Here is a 6,585-nt window from a genome sequence, read left to right as displayed (position 1 = left end):
TATATACTATTATATGGCATACAGTATATTAAATAGTGTTTTAATATTATATATAAATACGCTCATACATTCACATAGAAACATATACATATCTGTAAATTTGTATTGTATTTCCTCGGAAGAAGTTACCCTTTTGCATCCACAAATTTCCGTAACATTTTTATAAGCAATTATGAAAGTGAAATCTGTAAACATTATTGTAGACTGTTATAAATGGTGAGTACATCAGGAAGTGAATGTGCAAGGCAACACTTTAGACAGAAGTGGAGTGCACAAATGCCTTATTTGAGCAAATTCTCTTTGTTACTCAGATTTCTCCACACAGCTAAATTATTTCCTTGGCCAAACAAAGAGCCTCTTAGCCCTCACCTTGCCAAAAGAAAATTATAACCATTTTAACAAAGAAGGAACTGAAAAGCAGATAAGGGGTTTTGGCTAATTTAAAAACAAATGAAGAAGAGATAAGAGGCTTTTAAGAGACATAACCTGATGTTGTGCCTGTGAAGGATTCAGCTAAACAATAGCAGGGAGGGAAGTGTGTTTCTGTGGTGTTACTAACAAAGACTAAATGCCTCCCTGAAAACAATCACCGAAGATGTGAAAACAGATAATTCCAGGGGCCCCTACGACACTTTCAGATAGGTACCTTACTGGCTTCTCTTTTTAGAGGGGTGATTGTGTTGGTTGGTGAGTGATGGAGTCGGAGTATGATTCCAGGACCCCTGTCTTCTGTCTTGGGACACTTTATTTCAGCACTCTCAAGGCAAGCCAACAATCTTCAGTAGAAATATAACACCTTTTTACCCACTTAAACTTAATTATTGCTTTCCCACAAAATATGCAAGAAGAAACTTTTAAAACGGCAGCATATGTACTTAAGTGTGTCATTTTAAAATATCAGATTATGCTGGGCACCGTGGCATATGGCGGCTGTAAAGCCAGGATCTGAGAGGTTGAGGCAGGAGGACAGTCATGAGTTTGAGGCCAGCCTGGGGTACACAGTGAGTTCGAGGATACCTTGACTTGCAGAGTGAGACTGTGTCCCAAAATCAAACAAACAAACAAAATCAGCTAAAAGTAAATTGTAATACAGATCACTACCATAAAAATATTGGTATAAAAGTATTCTCCAAGCTCCATGATTGCCAAGACCACCTCCATTCCATTTGCAACTCTCTGGATCTGCTTATAACTTTCCAGATAGGAAATGCACAGACACTGATGCAAACATATGCTCAAACCTACCTAACCCCAGCCCTATTTTGCACCTCACATTTTTGTTTCTGTCTGTGAAATAGCTTGCGTCTATCCTTCTCACTTTAGAGGTACTATCACTAAAATAATTGCAATAGTCATTCCTTTAAATAAGCCAGAATCCTTTTTCAAGTTTCACATGATCTCAGTACTTACCTTGATGTCCTTCCTAGTTATCATTTAATCACTGAGCCCTAGCTGCTGATCAAATCTGCCACCGTGTGTTTCTATGAGACACCGTTGAGGATTCTGTGTCCCTTTTCATCACACTATTTCTCCCTGTGCTCACAGTTTGCTCAGCTATACTATGTGACAACTCCTGGGTCTTCTGCCTACGGGCATTGTCTCTTTTCTGATCTAATCTAGACCACATTAATCTTAGAAATAAAAATCTTGTGGGTTTTTTGTTTGTTTTGCAGCATTGGGGATTGATCCCAGGTCCTCTGTACTGAGCCATATTCCCAGATCAATTTTTTATTATTATTTTGAGGCAAAGTTTCCCTAAATTGCTAACTTACCAGGCTGGGCCTGAACTTGGGGTTCTCCTGCCTCAGCCTCCCAGAGTACTTCTAGTACAGTTAGATGTGATGAAGTTGAGGGAGTCACCCCCTTCCTTCCATTTAATTCTAAGCAGTATCTTACAGTTACTGCTTCCATTATCATAAGAGAAAATAAAATAACAAAAATCCAGGAGTCCTCTGACGCTCTAGGTGACAGCACATATGTGTTGACTCTTCTAGCCTGAATTTCTGGTCGCTTCTACTCTACTCCCACCTCATTGCAGGTTCATAAATATGCAGTACATATCATAAACACAATTCAGATCAGAGTAAATTCTGGGACAAGCGTGTGTGTAGGGAGTCCCTAAAATGGCTCAGCACCCTGTCACTCACACCTAGTGACTGAGTGGGAGGCACCTGCGCTAAGGTGCACATCCTTTAAATCCCAAATGCCTGCTTTATCACTGAAGGTTCATGCCTGTGGACTGCATCTCATACAGAGTGAATTATGGGAAAGGACCTGGGCAATAGAAACAGCTGCCATGACTCAGCACCTTGTCAATCAAATTGTCAGTTATGCTTTGGAAGAACCAATGAAAGGCATCATATGTCTGGCACAGCATTAAAAATGTCCCAATCTAATTCCCTCTGTGCTTATGCCATTTTCCTTCCATCAGCATGAGCCTGCTCACTGCCCATGTACTATTGCCTGATTGAACTTTGCTGTTTTGTCCTTACCATTGTGTGCCATATGGCAATTCTTTATTACACATACGAACCTGGGAACCTGGGACCGTAACACACATGGTAACATCTTGGTGCATCCAGACTAGAGGCAAGGACCCTTTTGGAAAGATTTTTATTTTTCTCTTTCTCTTTTTTGTTTTTGTGTTCTTGATCACTTATTGCGAGCATGTGTCAGATTGTTAAATAAGGTGCCCATTATGTGAGAAAATTCTTGCAAGAGTGTGACTGGGTTTTGGGGTGCTGGAGTCTCATTCTAGAGGTGGCTTCTAGGTTCTCTCTGTCCTGAACGAAGAATTGGTTAAAACAAATGCAAAGGGTAGTGAAGCTTTACATTTAGTATTAAATAAGGAAAGAAATATGCTTTGCAGAGTGAGCTCAGGCCAACTAAAGGCAAGAAAAGAAATATACCTAGTGGTGTACCTCATTTTCACCACACCTGTCTGGCAAGTGCAAGGTCCTGAGTTTGATCCCCATTACCAAAAGAAAAAAAGAAAAGAAAAGACAAGAATAAATATACCCTGCAAACAACTGGGCAGGCCATGGAAAGTGTTCACAGTGGCCCTGGCTTGATGGAGGAAGTCCCTTTGCAGTTCCTACTTTTCAGGCCAATGCTGGGTCAGGCCATCCCATCAAAAACCCGCTTGAGTTCTCCAGAGAACTGAAGACAGTGCTTTCTTATCGGTTCCACATGCAGGACCATGGGAGCTGCTCCTCACTTGTGCCCTGGAATGTTGCAATCAACAGATCATGCCCACTTCCCCAGCTAGCCCAGCACACCCTAATCCACTGACTCAAAAAGGTAACCAGGCCATGAATGGACAATTTTAGTTTCTGCTAGGAGAAAAAAAAAAAAACTTCCACACATTGCTCAGGTTTATGTTTGTGTGACCTCTCTTTTGCTGCAAACCTCTGTAGCATGGGAAATCCTTTTCATTAACTAGAGTCTCCTAAATTCCTAGGAAAACAAGTGCTTGCACATGAAAGCCCTGAAGTCAAGAGGCGCTTGCTCCCTCTAGTCAGAAATGGGAAGGGGTGTCATGAAAAACTTGAGGATGCATGGTGACCTCACAAAGTATGCCTTTCGGTTAGTACCCCACCCTGTCACTGTGTTAGATGGGACTCTGAATATCTTACTCACCCAGGAGTTCACAAAATAAGGATGAGTGTTGAGGAAAGTTTCTCATGCAGTCAATATGGGAAACCTAATCCTGAGACAAAGTGGAGAGAACCAGTCTGTGTCACATAAGAGAAAGCAGTCTCCGAAAGCATAGAAGCTTGTGGGTCCTAGGCACTTTAACCTGAGGGAGGTCCTCTAAACTACTCTTTTCTTCCCTTCTTTAAAACCAAAGGGCAGAAACTTGGTTGGCCTGATGCCACAGCTCCCCTTTTTGTGCGTCTAGGAAATTTCCTAACATTTCCAAGTGGTTATTCAAGTGATAGTTGATGTTATCCTTTGGACATAGTAAATTCTATGGACTCAGAACGAGAAGGAGCCTACTGGCTTACTTTTTTCCTTCCTCTTCTCTTCCCTAAGAAAGCCCCAATTCCCTTCTTGTCCTCTGTCTCCTACTGAGGCTTTCATCTGTCAGAAAATTTAAATCCATTAACTTTTTCTGATATTATTTATGGGGGAGAGCTGGAGGGCGGAGGGGATGCATGGGAGCTGAAGAACACAGGAAGTTTTCTCATGGTTCCAGGGACAGTTCCTAGTGTGTAACACCATGTGGGATGGGGTGGGGGGAGTGCCACATCCCACAGGAAATGTGCCACCTCAACCCTGCTCAGCTGTCTTCCATGACTTTGGATCCTAGGGCTGTAGAATACCCCAAGTCCAGACCCCCTGTATGGGAGATACATTTTGGCCAGAGGGGGGATTCAAAAGTCCAAAGGAAGTGGCAGCAGTGCCCACACAAAGCCAGAGACCTCTGACATCTTATTCCCAAAGAGTTCAGCTTTTACCACAGGATGGCCTGTGTTCAAACGGATCAGAGACTGATCCACGGGTGCCTGGTAAGTTTCCTCCCATGACCCAATTCTTACTCCTCTTGCCCACAGACACATCATGGGGAACATCTCAACCATTTCACCTGAATTCTTGTTTGTGTGCTTCTCAGACATTGGGATTCAACCCCCAGGCACTCAAATAAAAATATCTTAAACAGTAATATCTCGATTCACGAACACTTCTGTCTGCAAACAATTCAGTTCTCAAACAAAGCATTTGACAAAATTTTGTTTTGCTTCCCAAACTCCACATTAGGTGACAAATGCAACCTCAAGTGTCTTACCCATACAAACACAAAGTAAGCCATCTTCCCCAAAATCATAAAACAAATTATGTTTGTGAACCAAGGTACCACTGTATTCCTGTCTACACTGGACCTCTCTCACTCTGCAGAGCAGATTTCTTTTCTGTGTTCAATAAATGTAAATCCTTGCTACCTTTTCCACGTGTCTTGTCCAATATTTGTTTAGGACACCAAGAACCTAGGAAGGATCTCTTTGGGACCCAAAAGCCAGCAACAAGATGACATGAAAAATGGGTTAATATGAGTTAAAATGGATAAAAATGAGTTACTAACATTGGAACTTTAAATGAAGAATATTTAAATTAGGGATATTTAATTAAACATTGATCCAACTTTTAGCTCTATAATTTATTACTTCTTACATTTAGTTACTAAAATATGCAGTAAGGAAAAAGAAACACTTTTTCAAAGTCTCTTAATTATTTGCACTTTTTGCTTTAAACATTAATAGTGAGAAGTGTTAGAATATAAAGTAAAACATTTCTCCCAGTGTAATAAACTGACACTTATTTTAGTTAGTATGTTGAACTAAGTGAACTTTTGACAACACCATATACCCCTAGTTGTTTTGCACTTTCCCTATTGATGGCCACTTGTTTTTCTTCCAATTTTTAGCTATTACAAATAGAGCTTCAATGAACAGTTGTGTACAAGTTTTTATATAATCATTCTTTTATTTCACTTGGCTAAATATCTGGAAATGAATGACTAAATCATTTGGGAGATTTCATTTTAAAAACAGTGGTTCATGCCTTTAATCTCAGCAATTTGGCAGGCTGAGACAGGAAAATCCTAAGCATAAACCCAGGCTGGGCTACTCACCGACTTAATGAGACCATATCTTAAAAATAACTAACTAGGGGCAAGGATTTAGCTTAGTGGTGCCGCACCTGCCTCCCAAGAGCAAGGTCCTGAGTTCAATCCCCAGTACACAAAAACAAAAACAAAAACTAAAAGCTAACTAATTAAGGGGCTGGGGATATAGCTCAGTGTGAAGATCCTGGGTTCAAATCCTAGTACTGGGAAAAAAAAACATATTCAGTTAGCAATGTGCTTAGTCTTTTTATTTTAATTATTTGAATGTGTTCAGTTGTATAGAAATTTGCATTTCCCTAATGTGCAGTTATATTAAGGATCTTCTTATGGTTTATTTGCCATATTTATATCTTTTGGAAATATCTATTCAAGATATATTGCCTTTAAAAGTTGTGTTAATATTTTTAGACATAAGGCAAAATGAACCTTTTCTTCTTTAATTTTCTCAGCACAGAAGAGTGACAAATGCATGATCATTTATACCCAATGTTAATATTAATAGGGGTAGGTTTAAGTCTACTGTTTGTTTTTACTTTTCCAGTGAGTTTTTGTTCATTGTTTTCTTCCTTTTCTTTCTTATTTTGGATTAAGTAGTTTTAATCATTTTACATTATTTCTTGCTGGTCTATTATTTATAATTCACTATTATGGTATCCTAAATGTTGTTTATAGTTTGTTATACCTTTAAATTAACACATTTATTATGAAGTCATATATCATATCATATACTATTTGCAGTAGTGATTACCTGTGTCTCTCCTCTGTCCTCATACTGTCATCATAAATTTTATTTTTATGTTATATACCACATTTTATTGGTATATTTAATGATAACATTTTGCTTTTGTAGGTAGTTAATTACTTTTCAAGGAGATTTAAATAAGAAGAGAAAAATATTTTATGCTTAATCCATTTTCTACTTCCAATGCTCTTCATTACTTTGTATAGATAAATAACCT

This window comes from Fukomys damarensis, unplaced genomic scaffold, assembly GCF_012274545.1.
Source record: "Fukomys damarensis isolate Sample0158 unplaced genomic scaffold, DMR_v1.0_HiC HiC_scaffold_18, whole genome shotgun sequence".
Taxonomy (NCBI): Eukaryota; Metazoa; Chordata; class Mammalia; order Rodentia; family Bathyergidae; genus Fukomys; species Fukomys damarensis.
The sequence above is the reverse complement of the archived record's forward strand: the minus strand, read 5'-3'. Positions refer to the sequence as shown.